The 24277-nt window shown below is 49.2% G+C and overlaps 20 non-coding genes across 20 annotated transcripts; 16 read left to right on the top strand and 4 right to left on the bottom strand.

Annotated features, from left to right (window-relative positions):
• Positions 1–568: 568 nt before the first annotated feature.
• On the top strand, positions 569–641 carry trnak-cuu (transfer RNA lysine (anticodon CUU)). Its single transcript has one exon. It is a non-coding gene; the product is annotated as a tRNA-Lys (tRNA).
• Positions 642–955: 314 nt separating this feature from the next.
• trnas-gcu (transfer RNA serine (anticodon GCU)) lies at positions 956–1037 on the bottom strand. Its single transcript has one exon. It is a non-coding gene; the product is annotated as a tRNA-Ser (tRNA).
• A 1889-nt stretch (positions 1038–2926) lies between these two features.
• Positions 2927–2999, bottom strand: trnak-uuu (transfer RNA lysine (anticodon UUU)). Its single transcript has one exon. It is a non-coding gene; the product is annotated as a tRNA-Lys (tRNA).
• Positions 3000–3494: 495 nt separating this feature from the next.
• On the top strand, positions 3495–3568 carry trnan-guu (transfer RNA asparagine (anticodon GUU)). Its single transcript has one exon. It is a non-coding gene; the product is annotated as a tRNA-Asn (tRNA).
• A 971-nt stretch (positions 3569–4539) lies between these two features.
• trnas-cga (transfer RNA serine (anticodon CGA)) lies at positions 4540–4621 on the top strand. The gene has a single exon. It is a non-coding gene; the product is annotated as a tRNA-Ser (tRNA).
• A 1370-nt stretch (positions 4622–5991) lies between these two features.
• Positions 5992–6062, top strand: trnag-gcc (transfer RNA glycine (anticodon GCC)). The gene has a single exon. It is a non-coding gene; the product is annotated as a tRNA-Gly (tRNA).
• Positions 6063–6404: 342 nt separating this feature from the next.
• trnat-agu (transfer RNA threonine (anticodon AGU)) lies at positions 6405–6478 on the top strand. Its single transcript has one exon. It is a non-coding gene; the product is annotated as a tRNA-Thr (tRNA).
• A 964-nt stretch (positions 6479–7442) lies between these two features.
• On the top strand, positions 7443–7515 carry trnak-cuu (transfer RNA lysine (anticodon CUU)). The gene has a single exon. It is a non-coding gene; the product is annotated as a tRNA-Lys (tRNA).
• Positions 7516–7829: 314 nt separating this feature from the next.
• Positions 7830–7911, bottom strand: trnas-gcu (transfer RNA serine (anticodon GCU)). The gene has a single exon. It is a non-coding gene; the product is annotated as a tRNA-Ser (tRNA).
• Positions 7912–9793: 1882 nt separating this feature from the next.
• Positions 9794–9866, bottom strand: trnak-uuu (transfer RNA lysine (anticodon UUU)). The gene has a single exon. It is a non-coding gene; the product is annotated as a tRNA-Lys (tRNA).
• Positions 9867–10361: 495 nt separating this feature from the next.
• trnan-guu (transfer RNA asparagine (anticodon GUU)) lies at positions 10362–10435 on the top strand. The gene has a single exon. It is a non-coding gene; the product is annotated as a tRNA-Asn (tRNA).
• Positions 10436–11406: 971 nt separating this feature from the next.
• trnas-cga (transfer RNA serine (anticodon CGA)) lies at positions 11407–11488 on the top strand. Its single transcript has one exon. It is a non-coding gene; the product is annotated as a tRNA-Ser (tRNA).
• A 1357-nt stretch (positions 11489–12845) lies between these two features.
• On the top strand, positions 12846–12916 carry trnad-guc (transfer RNA aspartic acid (anticodon GUC)). Its single transcript has one exon. It is a non-coding gene; the product is annotated as a tRNA-Asp (tRNA).
• Positions 12917–17091: 4175 nt separating this feature from the next.
• Positions 17092–17163, top strand: trnaq-uug (transfer RNA glutamine (anticodon UUG)). The gene has a single exon. It is a non-coding gene; the product is annotated as a tRNA-Gln (tRNA).
• A 1245-nt stretch (positions 17164–18408) lies between these two features.
• trnai-aau (transfer RNA isoleucine (anticodon AAU)) lies at positions 18409–18482 on the top strand. The gene has a single exon. It is a non-coding gene; the product is annotated as a tRNA-Ile (tRNA).
• Positions 18483–18898: 416 nt separating this feature from the next.
• Positions 18899–18970, top strand: trnap-agg (transfer RNA proline (anticodon AGG)). Its single transcript has one exon. It is a non-coding gene; the product is annotated as a tRNA-Pro (tRNA).
• A 133-nt stretch (positions 18971–19103) lies between these two features.
• Positions 19104–19177, top strand: trnai-aau (transfer RNA isoleucine (anticodon AAU)). The gene has a single exon. It is a non-coding gene; the product is annotated as a tRNA-Ile (tRNA).
• A 498-nt stretch (positions 19178–19675) lies between these two features.
• Positions 19676–19747, top strand: trnap-agg (transfer RNA proline (anticodon AGG)). The gene has a single exon. It is a non-coding gene; the product is annotated as a tRNA-Pro (tRNA).
• A 777-nt stretch (positions 19748–20524) lies between these two features.
• On the top strand, positions 20525–20598 carry trnai-aau (transfer RNA isoleucine (anticodon AAU)). Its single transcript has one exon. It is a non-coding gene; the product is annotated as a tRNA-Ile (tRNA).
• A 1850-nt stretch (positions 20599–22448) lies between these two features.
• trnai-aau (transfer RNA isoleucine (anticodon AAU)) lies at positions 22449–22522 on the top strand. Its single transcript has one exon. It is a non-coding gene; the product is annotated as a tRNA-Ile (tRNA).
• The last annotated feature ends 1755 nt before the right edge of the window (positions 22523–24277 follow it).

Below are 24277 nucleotides of genomic sequence, written 5' to 3'. Positions count from 1 at the left end.
CAATCAGGATGCGACACAGACGTCAGACAAGCAAAGAGACTCGCCTGCCACGCGGGCATGATTACCATTACCATTACCATCTATCAGGGATGGCAACTGAATTAAGAATCAATGCCAGAAACCTGCCACAGGATTTCAGATAATGTTTTGATGCAGACTGGTCATGATGCCTCTGATTCATTCAATTAATTAATTAATTAATTAATTAATTAAAATTAATTAAACCACTACCTGTGAGAGGTAAGGTACACCATTGCTCTAAACATTGATAGAATAGTTAGTAATGGAGTTAGTCGTGAATAACTAACAATGCTTGTGGGGATTTTTTTGGTGTTGGACATCTTTCAGATAAATAAACATGCAAACTGACCCGGGAACATCATGGCTGTTCCTGGCAAATGAACATAACAGGAGGGTTAAGATGACGACACTTCCAAAGTTCTCAGCTATGACTGAACCTCTCGCTCCTTTGTTCCCTGAGAAACTAGGTTGGGTGTGGAATTGATCAAACATCAAGAAGACCACATCAATTCAAAAAAATTAAAAAGTGATATAGTGGCAGAAAAATGCCCGATTAGCTCAGTCGGGAGAGCATGAGACTCTTAATCTCAGGGTCGTGGGTTCGAGCCCCACATTGGGCGGTTCAGCTCTTTCGGTGATACATCTTAAAGATTTCTTTCCTGTGGAAAATTCTGCAACAACACTTGAAACATTTCATTCGAAGTACACAAAAACAAATCCCATTCTTGTAGGACCACAAATGGTAGAGCGCTCACTTCGCATGTGAGATGAAGTGGAATCGATGCCTGCATTCTCCAAATGGTATATTATGCCTTTTTCTTGCCAAAAAAGCATTCTCAATCTCCCACATCGTACCGGATGCTTGGATTAATTGCATTCTAATGATGTTTCCTAAAAACACAGGTGGTGTCAAAACTGGTGCATTAGTATAGTCCGATGAGGATGGGATTCCAACCCATGCGTGCAGAACACAATGGATTAGCAGTCCATCACCTTAACCTCTCGGTCACCTCATCTCCTTCGTGGACATGGTCTTGTTGACTCAAAATGACACATCTTAATTAGCGTTTTGGTGTTGCAGAAATTGTGGCAGCCTTCCTGTGCAGCGGGGGGATTTAACTCAAAGGCTAGAGTTCTTGCTCTACATGCAAGAACTAGCGGGTTTGATACCCGTATTGTCGAAATGATATGTTATGGCTTTTTTTTTTGCCAACAAAAGCGTTCTTGATCTCCGACATCGTACCTTATACTTTGATTCATTGCATGCTAATAATGTTTACTAAAATAACAGGTGTGGTCAAAACTAGTGTACTCTTACATCACCACACTTCAAGTGGACAGACAATCTTGTCTTTTCAGACAATACAATTACAAAAGCAACACACACCTGCCATGACCCTGAATCGGCCGGGGTTGTTGCGGCCACAACACAGAGTAGGAACCACTATACAATTACGGCTGTGAGCTATGCTTTTCTGGGCAAGAACCATAAACTCAGACTTGGAGGTGCAGATTGCTCATTCCAGCTGGTTCTTTTTCGTCTGCGAGCAAAGCTTGAATTTCATGTGGGTGTTGTCCTGGCGGGAGAAACATTTTAGCTCGTGTCGGCATGGCTACCGTGACAAAAGCCCATTTTCCTTTCCAGTAAATGTGCATCAGCTGAACACTTTGCAGACCTAATGCTGTGAACATTTGCGCGAACTCAAGGTCGGGTCCTACATCCTGTTTGTGTCTGATTGTAACATGATATGCATCAGGATTCTGTATGTCACCTCCCAACTGCACTTGTCTGGTCTTAATATGTCATTGGCTGTGTTGTCGTGATCGATGTTGATGAAATCAAGAGAACAAAGTCACCCCTTTACAAACTATTTGCCAACTCACGATGTAAACAGCAATTGTGCTGAAAACTGGGATTGAACCAGGGACCTTTAGAGATTCAATCCAACGCTCTCCCAACTGAGCAATTTCAGCTGCAAAGGGGGTTCTCTGCTTTTTCAGTCTGGGCTAAAAGTGGGGGTAGGGTGAAGCTGTGTCTGTGCCACGTACCATGTTGCTGTGTACCTGGTCCAGTGTGTTCTCATCTTGGGTTGGAATGTCCCCATGCTGGTAAAGGGTGGGGAATACAGTCCGTCGATGAGGATAAGCGGTACAGTGGAGTTCACTGGTTGAAGTCGCCAGGTACCATAAAAATGGCAATGGGCCACGAGGGTGTTCTGAATTCCCCTTTGGCCAAATTGGCTAAATGGCCGTACAAAAAGCACCATACTTGGAGCCTGTGGTCAATGTCAACAGTTGGGCTAATTCAGTTCCGTTGAGACGGTGATTATGTACCAAGTCAGTTATGTCAGTCAGGATTTGGTCAAGGTTGTTGTGTGGTTTTGGCATGGATAAGGCTATGTATCTAAATTTAGGAGGAGTCCATGGTCTGTAAACATACTGAGGTACTCCCACTGCTGTTGCGGAACTTGCGGGACCTTGCAAATTTCCCCACTGAGGGACGAATAAAGGCATATCTTATCTTCTACCATAGGGTAGGCTTTTGGCAAGAAGTAGGATTCTTAATCCTACTTCTTGCCATTCTTAATGCTTTCCCAAGTTCCAACATTTCCTTGGGAGCGAGTTTGATAACCGAGCCCACCCAGGGACTCTCAATTCACACGTGTTGGACTTTGGACTCCCTCCCTTGTATGAACATTTTTCCCCATTGGCGAACTCTTTTTTTGTGTTGGTGCCAGATGCACAGCTGGCGCTGTGGCTAAGCTGGTCAAAGTGCCTGTCTCGCACTGTATCTTCAATTTAATTATTGAGAATGGCGTTTACCCACAGTACTGGAAGATCGCAAAGGTGCTTGGTCGAAAAGGTTTACTTAAACAAGTTATTCAGGTAAGGGGCCTACCTTCACCGCCTGAACAGGGACTTGAACCCTGGACCCTCAGATTAAAAGTCTGATGCTCTACCAACTGAGCTATCCAGGCCTTTATGGAATGAGGACAACTCACAAGGTAAAATCTTCTGGCATACTGTACTTGACCTTGCAGAGATGAGAGCTTCTTCTCTGGCTCTCAACAAAGGCGGTCGCATCTTTCCCCTCTCCTCCCTATCCCTTATCTTCCCTGCTTTGTTGTTCCCTGTCCATCCTGTCGATGGAGTTTGACTTGATTCTTTGTCACGCAGTCTGAAATTGGCAAACTGAGAAATTCTGATTGAGTGACCAATGCAGTCTGTCTATTTTAATACATTTTGTCTCAACTCATGTTGAAAAAGGACAGAGCCATTTCCGTGAGAGCACAAGACCCCTGGATTGTACCCAAAAACACTTTGCGTTCATCAAAGAGTAAAGCTGGTGTCCTGGTTTGCAATGCCTCGATTGTTACACCAGAAGGTGCGAGTCACATCCAAAACAAAGGGCATGCTGGACGCATAGCATGCGTTAGTATGGCTTCAACTGAACAGAAGTTGGCAGCGTGTGCGTCTCTGTGGCGCAATCGGTCAGCGCGCTCGGCTGTTAACCGGGAGGCTGGTGGTTCGAGCCCACCCGGGGACGTTCTCTGGATGTCACCAGTGTCACTGTTCATTCATGTTTGCGCTCCACTCTTGCACAGCACTTGTGTGGTTCCCAATTGGCAAACTGCGTGTCAATGACTTTTCAAAAGCACATTCCAGCTTCCATGGTCTAACACATTTGATCAGAAGTTAGGTTGATCAAGTCACAGATTTCAGTTTGTTTCTGCACAGGTCTGGTGAAACACAGAAGCTCTGCTTATCTTTTGCAAAAGCGCCAGCCAGGATTATAGATTAAGAGACGACGGAATGCTTTTATGTTAAAAGGAATCAAGTCAAACCCCATCAACTGGTAAGCAGGGGCCCTTAAGAGAAGACACTGTATACTGTTGTGATTTTTTGACAGACATGACTAGTAAACAGGAGATCCTGGGTTCAAATCCCAGCAGTGCCTTCTCTGTGTTTCAGCAGCTCCTATGCTGTTATTTAAAAGAAATGTTGTTCTTCTTCTGTTGAATAAAGACCCATCATTTCTGATGTCATATGTAGTATACATGTCACATGTACTACAATGCTCCCTACAAAGACAATACCCTTGTGTATTTGGACATTTGCAGGTTTAATAAAACAGACCACATTAGCCAAATATCTTCTGGACAAAAGAGTGGTCAGACAGGACAAAGTTTGAGCCAGTCACCTGAACATTAGACTTTTGATCTGAGTGTCCGGGATTCAAGTCCCTGTTCAGGTGACCAGTGATAGGGTCTGAGGTCCACTTGCAAACGCCTCCTTTTTGCCCACAAAATACAAGGGCAACAGGACAATCCCTTGGTACTTTATGGAAACAATGTGAGGTGCCTGGCTTTTAACTAGAAGTGGAAAGACTTGTGTAGCCCCTCACACAAACCATGTGTCTTCCTCCCATGCACATGTTGCCAGCTGATCCTTGACATCAGCAAAAATTTGGTTCTAGGACAATGGGGTCACCTGCCCCCCATTGGTCTTTTCCAAGGAGTCACGGTGGCCGAGAGGTTAAGGCGTTGGACTCGAAATCCAATGGGGTTTCCCCGCACAGGTTGGAATCCTGTCTGTGACGCTTTGGCTGGGCATTTGTTGCCGCCATGCTGTTTACCTTGTGGTGGAGTACTGTTGGTTATGAGGGCCGGGGTGTTGTCCTTTCACGGCCCGCATTCTCTACACTGGAGGTCTAAATTTTGGGTAGAGGATAATGGGGTCCACTGTCCCCATTGATCTGCTTCTTGCAGTCTCGGTGGCCGAGATTTTTGTTGCCACTCTGCTTTGACATGCTGTTTTCTTTACCTCTCCTCTGTCTTTCAGCGGCCTTGTCGAGGGTGTTTCACAGGTGGGTGGGTGGTGTGATGTTGGATATGGGGGCCAGTGGGTTGTAGCCCTTTTGTTGTTCCTGGACCACATAAAGAAGAGTGGCCAGTACGGGGGGTCGAACCCATGACCTTGGCGTTATGAGCACCACACGCTGACCAACTGAGCTAACCGGGATAGCGGCAGAGAGCTGCTGGAATGACAAGGCGCTACGAAACGCGTATCGGGCGAGCCTCAGCGTCTGGGTCTCATCCCGAGCGGCCAGCTCATCTTGCACTGGCTGAGGCTCGCCCGATATGCGCTCCGCAGCGCCTTGTCATTCCAGCCGCTCTCTGTCGCTATCCATTCGACTCGACAACCGGCTGCGGGAGCGCAGCGCACAGCGGAGGGCGGAGCCTCTCCGACCCACACGTCGACTCCAAATCCCACCTCCTGGGGCTCTTCCGGCACCACTCCTCCCTCCCTGCTCCAGCAGCGGAGCGCCGTCTGATGACGTCGGGAGTGTCGTCCCCATGCAACTGGGAGCCAGTCGCCTTTCGTCAGCGGAGAGGAGTCACCGTCCACGCCTGTGGCTGTGCCTGTACTGTGGGAGTCCTACACACAATTTCCCGCTGTCCAGTTCGCCCAGCACGCCAACGCTCTTCCTCCACCAGGGATATTCGCCAGCTGCTGGCACTGCCCGCTCCAACCACACCGGCTGCGTCATCCGCTTTGGCGGGCCGACTTCAGGTGGAAGGTACGATATCCTGGGCGGGGGAAGCTTCTCCTACCACAGCATTAATTGACTCTGGGGCGGACGAGAACTTCATTGATAGCGGACTGGTCAGTTCTCTCAACATTCCTACTGTTGAGCTTGTCCCCCACAAGAATGTCCGCTCGCTAGATGAACATCACCTGGCATGCATTACGCATCAGACGTGCGCCATATCCTTGGTGCTGTCGGGTAACCACCACAAGGTCACCATTTTTTTTCTTATGCCCTCTCGCTCAGCTCTGTTAGTACTCGGCCTCCCCTGGCATCCCGTGCGTGTGTTGTGATTGTGATGTTTTGTCATTCAGCGCCACTTTGCAGCGGCACATCCACTCGACAATTTAATTTGTTCTCCGACAGTGTTTCCCAATGTGGCATTGGTGGTTCAGTGGTAGAATTCTCGCTTGCCAAGCGGGAGGCCCGGGTCCGATTCCCGGCCAATGCAGTATATCTTAGCTTGTACCTTTCTTTAGAGCTCATGTTGAAAAAGTACAAAGGCTCTTCTCCTGCTAAAGGGCAGTATTCAGAATGACACCTGAAACGTAACAGACCGGACCACCCGAGAGTTAAGGTGGACAGCACTTAGTGAAACCTGACTGCAGTCATGCTGTTGTAGTCTCTGTCGCGCAATTGGTCAGCACGTTTGGCTGTTAACTGAGAGGTTGGTGGTTCGAGCCCACCCAGGGACTCTCAATTCACACATTTGTTGGACTTTGGACTCCCTCCCTTGTATGAACATTTTTCCCCATTGGCGAACTGTTTTTGTGTTGGTGCCAGATGCACTGCCGGCACTGTGGCTAAGCTGGTCAAAGTGCCTGTCTAGTAAACAGGAGATCCTGGGTTCAAATCCCAGCAGTGCCTGGGTGCTTGGTCAGTGAAACTTTGGCAGCTGATTTGTCAACCATGTACTTCTTTTTGTCACTTGCCCTTCAAGAACGAATTGACGTTGCATCCACAGCTGACGTGATTGTTGTGGATCCCATTACGGCAGAAGGTGCTTGAATCCAAAGAGTATGACATTGTGATGTGTTGTCATTCAGCGCCACTTTGCAGAGGCTCATCCACTTGACGGTTGAATTTTTTTTCTCTTACAGTTTGTCCCCACGTGGCATTGGTGGTTCAGTGGTAGAATTCCCACTTGCCAAGCGGGGGCCGCGCGCGTGTTGTTGACATTTGCTGCCAGCCAATCAGGATGCGACACAGACGTCAGACAAGCAAAGAGACTCGCCTGCCACGCGGGCATGATTACCATTACCATTACCATCTATCAGGGATGGCAACTGAATTAAGAATCAATGCCAGAAACCTGCCACAGGATTTCAGATAATGTTTTGATGCAGACTGGTCATGATGCCTCTGATTCATTCAATTAATTAATTAATTAATTAATTAATTTTAATTAATTAATTAATTAATTAATTTTAATTAATTAATTAATTAATTTTAATTAATTAATCAATTAATTAATTAAAATAAAAAAAACACTACCTGTGAGAGGTAAGGTACACCATTGCTCTAAACATTGATAGAATAGTTAGTAATGGAGTTAGTCGTGAATAACTAACAATGCTTGTGGGGATTTTTTTGGTGTTGGACATCTTTCAGATAAATAAACATGCAAACTGACCCGGGAACATCATGGCTGTTCCTGGCAAATGAACATAACAGGAGGGTTAAGATGACGACACTTCCAAAGTTCTCAGCTATGACTGAACCTCTCGCTCCTTTGTTCCCTGAGAAACTAGGTTGGGTGTGGAATTGATCAAACATCAAGAAGACCACATCAATTCAAAAAAATTAAAAAGTGATATCGTGGCAGAAAAATGCCCGGTTAGCTCAGTCGGGAGAGCATGAGACTCTTAATCTCAGGGTCGTGGGTTCGAGCCCCACATTGGGCGGTTCAGCTCTTTTGGTGATACATCTTAAAGATTTCTTTCCTGTGGAAAATTCTGCAACAACACTTGAAACATTTCATTCGAAGTACACAAAAACAAATCCCATTCTTGTAGGACCACAAATGGTAGAGCGCTCACTTCGCATGTGAGATGAAGTGGAATCGATGCCTGCATTCTCCAAATGGTATATTATGCCTTTTTCTTGCCAAAAAAGCATTCTCAATCTCCCACATCGTACCGGATGCTTGGATTAATTGCATTCTAATGATGTTTCCTAAAAACACAGGTGGTGTCAAAACTGGTGCATTAGTATAGTCCGATGAGGATGGGATTCGAACCCATGCGTGCAGAACACAATGGATTAGCAGTCCATCACCTTAACCTCTCGGTCACCTCATCTCCTTCGTGGACATGGTCTTGTTGACTCAAAATGACACATCTTAATTAGCGTTTTGGTGTTGCAGAAATTGTGGCAGCCTTCCTGTGCAGCGGGGGGATTTAACTCAAAGGCTAGAGTTCTTGCTCTACATGCAAGAACTAGCGGGTTTGATACCCGTATTGTCGAAATGATATGTTATGGCTTTTTTTTTTGCCAACAAAAGCGTTCTTGATCTCCGACATTGTACCTTATACTTTGATTCATTGCATGCTAATAATGTTTACTAAAATAACAGGTGTGGTCAAAACTAGTGTACTCTTACATCACCACACTTCAAGTGGACAGACAATCTTGTCTTTTCAGACAATACAATTACAAAAGCAACACACACCTGCCATGACCCTGAATCGGCCGGGGTTGTTGCGGCCACAACACAGAGTAGGAACCACTATACAATTACGGCTGTGAGCTATGCTTTTCTGGGCAAGAACCATAAACTCAGACTTGGAGGTGCAGATTGCTCATTCCAGCTGGTTCTTTTTCGTCTGCGAGCAAAGCTTGAATTTCATGTGGGTGTTGTCCTGGCGGGAGAAACATTTTAGCTCGTGTCGGCATGGCTACCGTGACAAAAGCCCATTTTCCTTTCCAGTAAATGTGCATCAGCTGAACACTTTGCAGACCTAATGCTGTGAACATTTGCGCGAACTCAAGGTCGGGTCCTACATCCTGTTTGTGTCTGATTGTAACATGATATGCATCAGGATTCTGTATGTCACCTCCCAACTGCACTTGTCTGGTCTTAATATGTCATTGGCTGTGTTGTCGTGATCGATGTTGATGAAATCAAGAGAACAAAGTCACCCCTTTACAAACTATTTGCCAACTCACGATGTAAACAGCAATTGTGCTGAAAACTGGGATTGAACCAGGGACCTTTAGAGATTCAATCCAACGCTCTCCCAACTGAGCAATTTCAGCTGCAAAGGGGGTTCTCTGCTTTTTCAGTCTGGGCTAAAAGTGGGGGTAGGGTGAAGCTGTGTCTGTGCCACGTACCATGTTGCTGTGTACCTGGTCCAGTGTGTTCTCATCTTGGGTTGGAATGTCCCCATGCTGGTAAAGGGTGGGGAATACAGTCCGTCGAAGCGGTACAGTGGAGTTCACTGGTTGAAGTCGCCAGGTACCATAAAAATGGCAATGGGCCACGAGGGTGTTCTGAATTCCCCTTTGGCCAAATTGGCTAAATGGCCGTACAAAAAGCACCATACTTGGAGCCTGTGGTCAATGTCAACAGTTGGGCTAATTCAGTTCCGTTGAGACGGTGATTATGTACCAAGTCAGTTATGTCAGTCAGGATTTGGTCAAGGTTGTTGTGTGGTTTTGGCATGGATAAGGCTATGTATCTAAATTTAGGAGGAGTCCATGGTCTGTAAACATACTGAGGTACTCCCACTGCTGTTGCGGAACTTGCGGGACCTTGCAAATTTCCCCACTGAGGGACGAATAAAGGCATATCTTATCTTCTACCATAGGGTAGGCTTTTGGCAAGAAGTAGGATTCTTAATCCTACTTCTTGCCATTCTTAATGCTTTCCCAAGTTCCAACATTTCCTTGGGAGCGAGTTTGATAACCGAGCCCACCCAGGGACTCTCAATTCACACGTGTTGGACTTTGGACTCCCTCCCTTGTATGAACATTTTTCCCCATTGGCGAACTGTTTTTTTTGTGTTGGTGCCAGATGCACAGCTGGCGCTGTGGCTAAGCTGGTCAAAGTGCCTGTCTCGCACTGTATCTTCAATTTAATTATTGAGAATGGCGTTTACCCACAGTCCTGGAAGATCGCAAAGGTGCTTGGTCGAAAAGGTTTACTTAAACAAGTTATTCAGGGAAGGGGCCTACCTTCACCGCCTGAACAGGGACTTGAACCCTGGACCCTCAGATTAAAAGTCTGATGCTCTACCAACTGAGCTATCCAGGCCTTTATGGAATGAGGACAACTCACAAGGTAAAATCTTCTGGCATACTGTACTTGACCTTGCAGAGATGAGAGCTTCTTCTCTGGCTCTCAACAAAGGCGGTCGCATCTTTCCCCTCTCCTCCCTATCCCTTATCTTCCCTGCTTTGTTGTTCCCTGTCCATCCTGTCGATGGAGTTTGACTTGATTCTTTGTCACGCAGTCTGAAATTGGCAAACTGAGAAATTCTGATTGAGTGACCAATGCAGTCTGTCTATTTTAATACATTTTGTCTCAACTCATGTTGAAAAAGGACAGAGCCATTTCCGTGAGAGCACAAGACCCCTGGATTGTACCCAAAAACACTTTGCGTTCATCAAAGAGTAAAGCTGGTGTCCTGGTTTGCAATGCCTCGATTGTTACACCAGAAGGTGCGAGTCACATCCAAAACAAAGGGCATGCTGGACGCATAGCATGCGTTAGTATGGCTTCAACTGAACAGAAGTTGGCAGCGTGTGCGTCTCTGTGGCGCAATCGGTCAGCGCGCTCGGCTGTTAACCGGGAGGCTGGTGGTTCGAGCCCACCCGGGGACGTTCTCTGGCTGTCACCAGTGTCACTGTTCATTCATGTTTGCGCTCCGCTCTTGCACAGCACTTGTGTGGTTCCCAATTGGCAAACTGCGTGTCAATGACTTTTCAAAAGCACATTCCAGCTTCCATGGTCTAACACATTTGATCAGAAGTTAGGTTGATCAAGTCACAGATTTCAGTTTGTTTCTGCACAGGTCTGGTGAAACACAGAAGCTCTGCTTATCTTTTGCAAAAGCGCCAGCCAGGATTATAGATTAAGAGACGACGGAATGCTTTTATGTTAAAAGGAATCAAGTCAAACCCCATCAACTGGTAAGCAGGGGCCCTTAAGAGAAGACACTGTATACTGTTGTGATTTTTTGACAGACATGTCTAGTAAACAGGAGATCCTGGGTTCAAATCCCAGCAGTGCCTTCTCTGTGTTTCAGCAGCTCCTATGCTGTTATTTAAAAGAAATGTTGTTCTTCTTCTGTTGAATAAAGACCCATCATTTCTGATGTCATATGTAGTATACATGTCACATGTACTACAATGCCCCCTACAAAGACAATACCCTTGTGTATTTGGACATTTGCAGGTTTAATAAAACAGACCACATTAGCCAAATATCTTCTGGACAAAAGAGTGGTCAGACAGGACAAAGTTTGAGCCAGTCACCTGAACATTAGACTTTTGATCTGAGTGTCCGGGATTCAAGTCCCTGTTCAGGTGACCAGTGATAGGGTCTGAGGTCCACTTGCAAACGCCTCCTTTTTGCCCACAAAATACAAGGGCAACAGGACAATCCCTTGGTACTTTATGGAAACAATGTGAGGTGCCTGGCTTTTAACTAGAAGTGGAAAGACTTGTGTAGCCCCTCACACAAACCATGTGTCTTCCTCCCATGCACATGTTGCCAGCTGATCCTTGACATCAGCAAAAATTTGGTTCTAGGACAATGGGGTCACCTGCCCCCCATTGGTCTTTTCCAAGGAGTCACGGTGGCCGAGAGGTTAAGGCGTTGGACTCGAAATCCAATGGGGTTTCCCCGCACAGGTTGGAATCCTGTCTGTGACGCTTTGGCTGGGCATTTGTTGCCGCCATGCTGTTTACCTTGTGGTGGAGTACTGTTGGTTATGAGGGCCGGGGTGTTGTCCTTTCACGGCCCGCATTCTCTACACTGGAGGTCTAAATTTTGGGTAGAGGATAATGGGGTCCACTGTCCCCATTGATCTGCTTCTTGCAGTCTCGGTGGCCGAGATTTTTGTTGCCACTCTGCTTTGACATGCTGTTTTCTTTACCTCTCCTCTGTCTTTCAGCGGCCTTGTCGAGGGTGTTTCACAGGTGGGTGGGTGGTGTGATGTTGGATATGGGGGCCAGTGGGTTGTAGCCCTTTTGTTGTTCCTGGAGCACATAAAGAAGAGTGGCCAGTACGGGGGGTCGAACCCATGACCTTGGCGTTATGAGCACCACACGCTGACCGGGATAGCGGCAGAGAGCTGCTGGAATGACAAGGCGCTACGAAACGCGTATCGGGCGAGCCTCAGCGTCTGGGTCTCATCCCGAGCGGCCAGCTCATCTTGCACTTGTTGGCTGAGGCTCGCCCGATATGCGCTCCGCAGCGCCTTGTCATTCCAGCCGCTCTCTGTCGCTATCCATTCGACTCGACAACCGGCTGCGGGAGCGCAGCGCACAGCGGAGGGCGGAGCCTCTCCGACCCACACGTCGGCTCCAAATCCCACCTCCTGGGGCTCTTCCGGCACCACTCCTCCCTCCCTGCTCCAGCAGCGGTGCGCCGTCTGATGACGTCTGGAGTGTCGTCCCCATGCAACTGGGAGCCAGTCGCCTTTCGTCAGCGGAGAGGAGTCACCGTCCGCGCCTGTGGCTGTGCCTGTACTGTGGGAGTCCTACACACAATTTCCCGCTGTCCAGTTCGCCCCGCACGCCAACGCTCACCCTCCACCAGGGATATTCCCCAGCTGCTGGCACTGCCCGCTCCAACCACACCGGCTGCGTCATCCGCTTTGGCGGGCCGACTTCAGGTGGAAGGTACGATATCCTGGGAGGGGGAAGCTTCTCCTACCACAGCATTAATTGACTCTGGGGCGGACGAGAACTTCATTGACTGATTGAGCGGACTGGTTCTCTCAACATTCCTACTGTTGAGCTTGTCCCCCACAAGAATGTCTGCTCGCTAGATGAACATCACCTGGCATGCATTACGCATCAGACGTGCACCATATCCTTGGTGCTGCCGGGTAACCACCACAAGGTCACAATTTTTTTTCTTATGCCCTCTCGCTCAGCTCGGTTAGTAGTCGGCCTCCCCTGGCATCCCGTGCGTGTGTTGTGATGTTTTGTCATTCAGCGCCACTTTGCAGGGGCACATCCACTCAACAATTTAATTTGTTCTCCAACAGTGTTTCCCAATGTGGCATTGGTGGTTCAGTGGTAGAATTCTCACTTGTCAAGCGGGAGGCCCGGGTCCGGTTCCCGGCCAATGCAGTATATCTCAGCTTATACCTTTCTTTAGAGCTCATGTTGAAAAAGTACAAGGCTCTTTTCCTGCGAAAGGGCAGTATTCAGAATGACACCTGAAACGTAACAGACCGGACCACCCGAGAGTTAAGGTGGACAGCACTTTGTGAAACCTTACTGCAGTCATGCTGTTGTACTCCCTGTCGCGCAATTGGTCAGCACGTTTGGCTGTTAACTGAGAGGTTGGTGGTTCGAGCCCACCCAGGGACTCTCAATTCACACACGTGTTGGACTTTGGACTCCCTCCCTTGTATGAACATTTTTCCCCATTGGCGAACTGTTTTTGTGTTGGTACCAGATGAACTGCTGGCACTGTGGCTAAGCTGGTCAAAGTGCCTGTCTAGTAAACAGGAGATCGTGGGTTCAAATTCCAGCAGTGCCTGGGTGCTTGGTCAGTGAAACTTTGGCAGCTGATTTGTCAACCATGTACTTCTTTTTGTCACTTGCCCTTCAAGAACGAATTGACGTTGCATCCACAGCTGACGTGATTGTTGTGGATCCCATTACGCCAGAAGGTGCTTGAATCCAAAGAGTATGACATTGTGATGTTTTGTCATTCAGCGCCACTTTGCAGAGGCTCATCCACTTGACAGTTGAATTTTGTTCTCTTACAGTGTGTCCCCACGTGACATTGGTGGTTCAGTGGTAGAATTCTCACTTGCCAAGCGCGTGCCGCGCTTGTGTTGTTGACATTTGCTGCCAGCCAATCAGGATGTGAGACAGATGTCAGACAAGCAGAGAGACTTTGGAGAAATGAAGTCAGCTGTCCGAATCCCGTCTAAGCATCAGTCAAGTCACCATTTTCTTCTCCACAATATATATTTTTTCCAATTAATCCCTATATGATTACACACTATTCCTATCAGGCTTATATTGATACCAGTGCTTGAAATAAAACACAAAATCAATGCAATGTAACAAAGAATATTTATTTATCAGGTTGCCATGCCACACTCAAAAACACTCTCAGAAATAAAAAATGAATACTAATCACAAGCTATGAATAATAAAAAAAAATGTTCATTTATTTTGCTGCCGTTGTTTCTCCTTTTCATAAAAAGGAGAGGCCTGGAACCCCCTCCAGCTCATCTCTCTTTCCATCCCGTGCTCTCTATAGATAGAGAAGACTTTGGCAGGGCAGTAGATGTACTTCCCTGCTTGCCCTGGAAAGCCAGTGTGGATGTGGGGGCTGTTCGGACCCTGCTTTAGCTGCATCCTGCAGAACCGGCACTTTCGGACAGGGGGTGGAGGAGATTCCTCCCCCTTCCTCTTCTTCTGCTGTTTTCCCCTCCACCCTCTTTCTTGTATCATCGAGCTCTCGCTGGAAGAAGTCTGTTTGACTGAACTTTTGTTTGACTGGGTTTGTCAGACCTTCTGCACCATATTTTTGGAAAACTTTTGTGGGGCAATAAAAGTATCTGACAGGGCCCAGCTGATAAAAGTCATGTATTGATGTCCCATCCCCTTGATATTTTGATTTTGGTTGACAACAGCACAGACATGTTTTTGTTTGAGTTTTTTTGACACGGGAGGTGGTTGCTCCTGCTCCAATGGGGTATGAGCAGGTGGTGGTGGTGGTGGTGATGGTGGTGGTGGTGGTGATGGTGGAATGACCATAGCTGCAGGCAGTGTCACGACAGGCACAGCAGAGGTAGTGCTTAGCAACTGCCAAAGCTGCTGTGTATGTTGCAGCTTCTCTGGGCTGGTATTTAGGGAAGATGATGTATTGAGAAATTTACTGTTGTGTATTATGTATTTGGGAATATGCAATTTTGATGTTGGATGCAGCATGCTGTTGGGGTCTTTGCTGGTCAAGAGTGCCATACTCCCGAACCACAAGCTTGATCATGTCCTCGTGCCCGCGGTGTTTATTAAGGAGCTCGTCAATTGCCAACTTCTTTGGAGACGGCCAGCGATTGTGGTCCAACACAAATACTCTCCCTCCAGTCTTCACTGGTCCAGTGCGGGCAGCAGTCGGAGAACATTGGATGGGTAATCTTCTTGTGGGCTCTAGGCAAAGAAAACCAAGAGATACACATTTGTTATTTGGTTCAAACAAGATGCAACACTATTAGAACAAGGGGACACATGATTAGGTTTTTACCTGGCTGTGGCTGAAGCTCAGTAACAGAAGCTTTATTGTCCAAGTCAGATGCTGGGATAGGGGCCACACGACTAGACGTAGTCACAGTAGCAGTTTGAAGAGGGTGAACAAAGCTGAAAAGCCTGGTGGGAGGTGTGGAGGAAGGCTGCACTGGGTCTGCTCCCTGATCAGGCAGGATGCCTGGAGAAGGAGCACTTGTGGCGTGGCCGGGGTCCTTCTTGGTTATATGTTTGTCCCAGTCTAAAGGGACCGGACAACATTCTGGCTCCCTGTACTCCAGGCCAAACCTCTCCCCGGTGTCTTCAGCTGCCAGACGAAGAGCAGGGTACTTTTCTTCGCCAAAGACCCGTCTGGAAACAGCATTCAGGGAGCATATCAGTGCAGGGTTGAAAACAAGCGGGAGAGAAACGCCTGGCAGTTTCAGGTCCAGCAGACGCTGATAGTTCCAGCGACACACTCCTGTCATGGCCTGGGCCTGGAACAGCTCTGGGGAGACCTGTGTGCCGGTCACCCATTTGGCCTGGTGAAAGTGGTAGCCCTCCTGCTGCGACGTGCCTCTGATGGGGATCCAGACGGGGACTGCTGCACGCTCACCTGGCACGTGGTTTAACTGTATCGTTCCTCCACGGCGGTACAGTATGCCCCCTTCCACCTCAGGATCACTGAGGCAACCGCGCAGAATGTGGACTCGTTGGATCCTCAATCTCTTTAGCATGGAGGGCTTATAAAGAGGGATGCCATTCGGATCTGTGGTCAGGTGAAAGTGCTTCAACACCCCTTCCACTCTCTGAATAAGCGTCCCGGGCGGAGGAATCTTTATCCTGCAGTGCTCACGAATATGCTGCTTGGTGGGATTTGCAGGCTGGATGCCACAGAAGACGTATGCATCCTGGAGCCTCTGCAGGTCTTCCTGGTCCACCACAGAGAAGGCAGCCGACAGGAACTGTGCGAAGGTGCCGTATAACGGGTGATATTCTGAGGCACACAGATGTGGCCTCAGTAACAATTGTGTCAGTTGTTTGCCATGCATCCCAGTTGAGGTGTTTCTCCGCAGAAGACTCTGCAACCCTGAACGGTGTGCAGCAATCTCTGAGAAACACAAATAACATATGAAATAATGACACTTAATAGAGTTAATTTCTACCTGAAGTTCAGGATGGATGTGGTGGGTGGGTGTAGCAGAAGCTGCCACAGCGCCACTCATGGACAAAAATATATTACATTCATAGTGGCCTTTCTCTCTCATTGGAAATGAATGGGGAAAATTTAGCTCGTTTCAGCTGAACTATCCCCGCCAGCCGCGCGGGAGACCGGGGTTCGATTCCCCGACGGGGAGTTCCTCTTTTGTATGTCACAATGTCAACAAACAAACCCTTCTCATTAGAACAAAACCTCTCTTAATCTTCTTCTCAAGGTGTTCAGGTGTCTTGTACAATCTGACAGTCTTTTGCTGCCAAATCATTCCAGTCGTGGATAATGGAGCTGACCAGGAAAATGCCAGCTGTGGGATTTCAACCAGTGCCTCCTGAGCGTAAGGAACCTTAATCTGGTCAGTTGACAGCTCAGCCCCTCTCTTCACCCGCCTGATCAGAACATGCGGACGCAGGTCTGACGACACAACTGCAAAGTCGATCATAGACCTGCAGCCAAGGGTGTCCTGGTGCCAAGTGCACTTATGGACATCCCTATGTTCGAACATGGTGTTAGTTATGGACAAACTGTGGTTCGCACAGAAGTCTAATAACATCACACTGCCCGGGCTCAGATCAGGGAGGCCGTTTCTCCCAATCACGCCCCTCCAGGTCACACTGTCATTGCCCACATGGACGTTGAAGTCTCCCAGTAGAACGACGGAGTCACCAGGACAACAAAAAGACCGGGTACTCCGCACTGCCATTTGGCACGTACGCACAAATGACAGTTAGGACCTTTTCCCCAGCCCGAAGGCGTAGAGAAATTACCCTCAGTGAAGTTATATCAACGCTAATGTAATCTGACAGGATGTACTTCAGGGCCCGGCGCTGTCTGTACCCTTGCAGGTTCCGTGGTGTAATGGTTAGCACCCCGGACTTTGAATCCAGTGGTCTAAGTTCAAGTCTTGGTGGAACCAAGGGATTGTCCTGTTGCCCTTGTATTTTGAGGGCAAAAAGGAGACGTTTGCACCGTGTGCCACCGCACCACCACCAGAGGTCAGCCCTGAGTATCGGCCGGAAGAAGGCATCCATCTGTAAGGTAGAATTACACCAAGAGATATTAATGCCGGGTTGTACCAATCGGGAACCTGTGGAAACGGTAATGCACATAAATTTACCTTTCGCCAGTGTGCTGCTGAATATGGGCTTACCTTTGACCTCTGTAACCTCGGGGTGCGCTATGGCGAATGGCCGACAATTAGCCGAGGCTGCTTCTGGAGCAGTGGATGTATTCATCAGGGACACTCGGCGGAAATCACAGCGAGAACTATTTGCAATAAGGAGCCCACTCCCAGGCGCGCTAAAAAATTTGTTTTCCTTGTTTTAGCTTGTTCCACCATCAAAAGCCAATTGTTAAACTGTCCCGAAATACCTGTCAAGAGCACAAACAAGGTGTCCACCAGGTACCCACTTATCGCCCTCAGACCCCAGCGTACCGATTGAGTCTGCTTCGGGGTACATAAAATTAAAAAAAACATAAAATATTGCAATGGTGTCCAGTGGCCGGTAAGCTCAGTTGGTCAGAGCGTGGTGCTAATAACGCCAAGGTCACGGGTTCAACCCCCATACTAGCCACTCTTCTTTATGTGCTCCAGGAACAACAAAAGCCCAGGGCGGCAACTTACCGGCCCCCATAACCGACATCACACCACCCACCCTCGACAAGGCCGGGGAAAGGTAAAGAAAACAGCATGTCAAAGCAGAGCGGCAAAAAACCTCTTGGTCACCAAGACTCAAGGAGCAGATCAATGGGGGCAGTGGACCCCATTGTCCTCTTCAGACCACGAGTGCAGAGAATGCGGACCGTGAAGAAACGACAAAAGCCCCCGTTGACAACAACTAACAGTACACCACCACAAGGAAAACAGCATGGCGGCGACAAAAGCCCAAAACCCCCCAGGCCCCATAACCAACAGCGCACAACCCAGTCAACTGCGAAACACCCCCATCAAGGCTGCCCACCGACCGGGGAAAGGTAAAGAAAACAGCATGGCAAAGCAGAGCAGCGGCAAACCTCTCGCCCACCGTGACTGCGTGATCAATGGGGGCAGATGACCCCGTTGTCCGAGAAGCAAATTTCGACCACGAGCACAGAGAATGCGGTCTGTTAAGGATGAGTTAGTTGATTTGAGCTGGAAACATTTGATGCAAAGGTGTCCTGTGGTTGGTTAGCTCAGTTGGTCAGAGCGTGGTGCTAATAACGCCAAGGTCACGGGTTCAACCCCCATACTGACCATCCATCTTTATGTGCTCCAGGAACAACAAAAGCCCACGGCGACAACCCGCTGGTCTCCATAACCAACATCACCCCACCCACCGGTGAAACACCCTCGACAAGACTGCCGAAAGACCGGGGAAAGGTAAAGAAAACAGCACGTCAAAGCAGAGCGGCAACAAACCTCTTGGTCACCAAGACTGCAAGGAGCAGATCAAAGGTGGCAGTGGACCCTATTATCCTCTACCCAAAATTTTACATCACGAGTGCAGAGAATGCGGACCGTGAAGGAACAAAAAAGCCCTCGTCCACAACACCCCGCCCCTCATAACCCCCCCGGTCCCCATAACCAACAGCGCACATCCCAGTCAACTGCGAAAATACCCGCATCATGGCCGCCAACTGACCGGGGAGAGGTAAGTATTTGCCCAAGCAGGGGATTGTTGGTCTAGTGGTATGATTCTTACTTAGGGTGCAAGAGGTCCCGAGTTCAATTCTCGGACAAGCCCTCCCTCCCCCGAACTACTTTTCAGGTGTCCACCAGGTACCCACTTATCGCCCTCAGACCCCAGCGTACCGATTGAGTCTGCTTCGGGGTACATAAAATTAAAAAAAACATAAAATATTGCAATGGTGTCCAGTGGCCGGTTAGCTCAGTTGGTCAGAGCGTGGTGCTAATAACGCCAAGGTCACGGGTTCAACCCCCGTACTAGCCACTCTTCTTTATGTGCTCCAGGAACAACAAAAGCCCAGGGCGGCAACTTACCGGCCCCCATAACCGACATCACACCACCCACCCTCGACAAGGCCGGGGAAAGGTAAAGAAAACAGCATGTCAAAGCAGAGCGGCAAAAAACCTCTTGGTCACCAAGACTCAAGGAGCAGATCAATGGGGGCAGTGGACCCCATTGTCCTCTTCAGACCACGAGTGCAGAGAATGCGGACCATGAAGAAACGACAAAAGCCCCCGTTGACAACAACTAACAGTACACCACCACAAGGAAAACAGCATGGCGGCGACAAAAGCCCAAAACCCCCTAGGCCCCATAACCAACAGCGCACAACGCAGTCAACTGCGAAACACCCCCATCAAGGCTGCCAACCGACCGGGGAAAGGTAAAGAAAACAGCATGGCAAAGCAGAGCAGCGGCAAACCTCTCGCCCACCGTGACTGCATGATCAATGGGGGCAGATGACCCCGTTGTCCAAGCAGGGGCTTGTTGGTCTAGTGGTATGTTTCTTGCTTAGGGTGCAAGAGGTCCCGAGTTCAATTCTCGGACAAGCCCTCCCTCCCCCGAACTACTTCTTAACACAATTCCCAGAACACCACCATCAGTGAAGTTATATCAACGCTAATGTAATCTGACAGGATGTACTTCAGGGCCCGGCGCTGTCTGTACCCTTGCAGGTTCCGTGGTGTAATGGTTAGCACCCCGGTCTTTGAATCCAGTGGACTAAGTTCAAGTCTTGGTGGAACCAAGGGATTGTCCTGTTGCCCTTGTATTTTGAGGGCAAAAAGGAGACGTTTGCACCGTGTGCCACCGCACCACCACCAGAGGTCAGCCCTGAGTATCGGCCGGAAGAAGGCATCCATCTGTAAGGTAGAATTACACCAAGAGATATTAATGCCGGGTTGTACCAATCGGGAACCTGTGGAAACGGTAATGCACATAAATTTACCTTTCGCCAGTGTGCTGCTGAATATGGGCTTACCTTTGACCTCTGTAGCCTCGGGGTGCGCTATGGCGAATGGCCGACAATTAGCTGAGGCTGCTTCTGGAGCAGTGGATGTATTCATCAGGGACACTCGGCGGAAATCACAGCGGGAACTATTTGCAATAAGGGGCCCACTCCCAGGCGCGCTAAACAATTTGTTTTCCTTGTTTTAGCTTGTTCCACCATCAAAAGCCAATTGTTAAACTGTCCCGAAATACCTGTCAAGAGCACAAACAAGGTGTCCACCAGGTACCCACTTATCGCCCTCAGACCCCAGCGTACCGATTGAGTCTGCTTCGGGGTACATAAAATTAAAAAAAACATAAAATATTGCAATGGTGTCCAGTGGCCGGTTAGCTCAGTTGGTCAGAGCGTGGTGCTAATAACGCCAAGGTCACGGGTTCAACCCCCGTACTAGCCACTCTTCTTTATGTGCTCCAGGAACAACAAAAGCCCAGGGCGGCAACTTACCGGCCCCCATAACCGACATCACACCACCCACCCTCGACAAGGCCGGGGAAAGGTAAAGAAAACACCATGTCAAAGCAGAGCGGCAAAAAACCTCTTGGTCACCAAGACTCAAGGAGCAGATCAATGGGGGCAGTGGACCCCATTGTCCTCTTCAGACCACGAGTGCAGAGAATGCGGACCGTGAAGAAACGACAAAAGCCCCCGTTGACAACAACTAACAGTACACCACCACAAGGAAAACAGCATGGCGGCGACAAAAGCCCAAAACCCCCCAGGCCCCATAACCAACAGCGCACAACCCAGTCAACTGCGAAACACCCCCATCAAGGCTGCCAACCGACCGGGGAAAGGTAAAGAAAACAGCATGGCAAAGCAGAGCAGCGGCAAACCTCTCGCCCACCGTGACTGCATGATCAATGGGGGCAGATGACCCCGTTGTCCGAGAAGCAAATTTCGACCACGAGCACAGAGAATGCGGTCTGTTAAGGATGAGTTAGTTGATTTGAGCTGGAAACATTTGATGCAAAGGTGTCCTGTGGTTGGTTAGCTCAGTTGGTCAGAGCGTGGTGCTAATAACGCCAAGGTCACGGTTCAACCCCCATACTGACCATCCATCTTTATGTGCTCCAGGAACAACAAAAGCCCACGGCGACAACCCGCTGGTCTCCATAACCAACATCACCCCACCCACCGGTGAAACACCCTCGACAAGACTGCCGAAAGACCGGGGAAAGGTAAAGAAAACAGCACGTCAAAGCAGAGCGGCAACAAACCTCTTGGTCACCAAGACTGCAAGGAGCAGATCAAAGGTGGCAGTGGACCCTATTATCCTCTACCCAAAATTTTACATCACGAGTGCAGAGAATGCGGACCGTGAAGGAACAAAAAAGCCCTCGTCCACAACACCCCGCCCCTCATAACCCCCCCGGTCCCCATAACCAACAGCGCACAACCCAGTCAACTGCGAAAACACCCGCATCATGGCCGCCAACTGACCGGGGAGAGGTATTCTCGGACAAGCCCTCCCTCCCCCGAACTACTTTTCAACACAATTCCCAAAACACCACCATCAGTGAAGTTATATCAACGCTAATGTAATCTGACAGGATGTACTTCAGGGCCCGGCGTTGTCTGTACCCTTGCAGGTTCCGTGGTGTAATGGTTAGCACCCCGGTCTTTGAATCCAGTGGTCTAAGTTCAAGTCTTGGTGGAACCAAGGGATTGTCCTGTTGCCCTTGTATTTTGAGGGCAAAAAGGATACGTTTGCACCGTGTGCCACCGCACCACCACCAGAGGTCAGCCCTGAGTATCGGCCGGAAGAAGGCATCCATCTGTAAGGTAGAATTACACCAAGAGATATTAATGCCGGGTTGAACCAATCGGGAACCTGTGGAAACGGTAATGCACATAAATTTACCTTTCGCCAGTGTGCTGCTGAATATGGGCTTACCTTTGACCTCTGTAGCCTCGGGGTGCGCTATGGCGAATGGCCGACAATTAGCCGAGGCTGCTTCTGCAGCAGTGGATGTATTCATCAGGGACACTCGGCGGAAATCACAGCGGGAACTATTTGCAATAAGGGGCCCACTCCCAGGCGCGCTAAACAATTTGTTTTCCTTGTTTTAGCTTGTTCCACCATCAAAAGCCAATTGTTAAACTGTCCCGAAATACCTGTCAAGAGCACAAACAAGGTGTCCACCAGGTACCCACTTATCGCCCTCAGACCCCAGCGTACCGATTGAGTCTGCTTCGGGGTACATAAAATTAAAAAAAACATAAAATATTGCAATGGTGTCCAGTGGCCGGTTAGCTCAGTTGGTCAGAGCGTGGTGCTAATAACGCCAAGGTCACGGGTTCAACCCCCGTACTAGCCACTCTTCTTTATGTGCTCCAGGAACAACAAAAGCCCAGGGCGGCAACTTACCGGCCCCCATAACCGACATCACACCACCCACCCTCGACAAGGCCGGGGAAAGGTAAAGAAAACAGCATGTCAAAGCAGAGCGGCAAAAAACCTCTTGGTCACCAAGACTCAAGGAGCAGATCAATGGGGGCAGTGGACCCCATTGTCCTCTTCAGACCACGAGTGCAGAGAATGCGGACCGTGAAGAAACGACAAAAGCCCCCGTTGACAACAACTTCTTCTCTCAGGTGATTTCAACCACGCTTCTCCATCCTCCACCCTGCCCACCTTCACCCAGTATGTCACCTGCTGCACTAGAGACAATAAAACACTGGACTTGTGTTATGCCAACACCAAGGAGGCATACAATTCAACAGCACTTCCTCCCCTGGGAAGATCAGACCACAACCTGGTACATCTCCAGCCTGTGTACAAACCTCTGGTACGCAGGCTGCCAGCTGTGTCCCGCACAGTGAAGAGATGGTCTGATGAAGCCGACGAGGCTCTGAAGGACTGTTTCAACACAACAGTGTGGGAGGAACTCTGCCATCCTCATGGGGACGATATAGACAGTCTCACTGACTGCATCACAGACTACATAAACTTCTGTGTGGAAAACACTGTACCCACCAGGACTGTACGGTGTTTCTCCAACAACAAACCGTGGATTAATCCGGACATAAAGGCTCTCCTAAAGGAGAAGAAGAGGGTCTTTAAGTCAGGAAATAGGGAAGAGCTGAAGGCTGTGCAGAAGGAGCTGAGGAGGAAAATCAGGGAGGGGAAGGACTGCTACAGGAAAAAGATGGAGGAACAGCTGCAGCAGAACAACGTCAGAGGAGTCTGGAGAGGCCTGAAAACCATCTCTGGCCACAAGGGGCCCGACTCCCAGGCTGCTGGGGACCAGGTAAAGGCTAACGATCTGAATCTATTTTTCAACAGGTTTGATCAACCATCTGCCCATCCCCCGGCCCAGCACCTCCTGCCGAAACTTCTGCCGAAACTCCCCCCATCGACACCTCGAGTGGACAGCCCTACCCCCACCTCCCCCTCCTGCACACAGCCATCCCCCACCACTTCTCACCTAATCAGCTCAACCTCCTCACTAACCTCCCCCCGCACACAGCCCCACTGCTCCAACCTGACCCTCACAACATCCCAGGTGAGAAACCAGCTCCGGAAAACCAAGGCGAGGAAGGCGGCGGGACCAGACGGCATCAGCTCCAGGCTCCTGAAGTCCTGCGCGGACGAGCTGTGCGGGATTGTTGAGCACATCTTCAACCTGAGCCTGAAGCTGGGGAGGGTGCCACAGCTGTGGAAGACATCCTGCGTGGTTCCTGTCCCCAAGACGCCGCACCCCAAGGACCTCAGCAGCTACAGGCCGGTGGCACTTACATCACACCTGATGAAGACCTTGGAGCGGCTGATCCTTGACCATCTCCGCCCCCTGGTGGGTCCTTCGATGGACCCGCTCCAGTTCGCCTATCAACCTGGCACTGGGGTGGACGACGCTGTCATCTTCCTCCAGCACAGAGCGCTCTCTCACCTGGAGAAACCTGGGAGCACGGTGAGAATCATGTTCTTTGATTTTTCCAGTGCGTTCAACACCATCCAGCCAGCACTTCTGAGGGACAAGCTGGAGAACACAGGGGTGGACCTGCACCTCACATCGTGGATACTGGATTACCTCACCAACCGTCCACAGTATGTGAGGACACGGGACTGTGTG

The sequence above is a fragment of the Doryrhamphus excisus genome, chromosome 2 (assembly GCF_030265055.1).
Source record: "Doryrhamphus excisus isolate RoL2022-K1 chromosome 2, RoL_Dexc_1.0, whole genome shotgun sequence".
NCBI classification, from domain to species: Eukaryota; Metazoa; Chordata; class Actinopteri; order Syngnathiformes; family Syngnathidae; genus Doryrhamphus; species Doryrhamphus excisus.
This window is presented reverse-complemented; position numbering and strand designations above follow the sequence as displayed.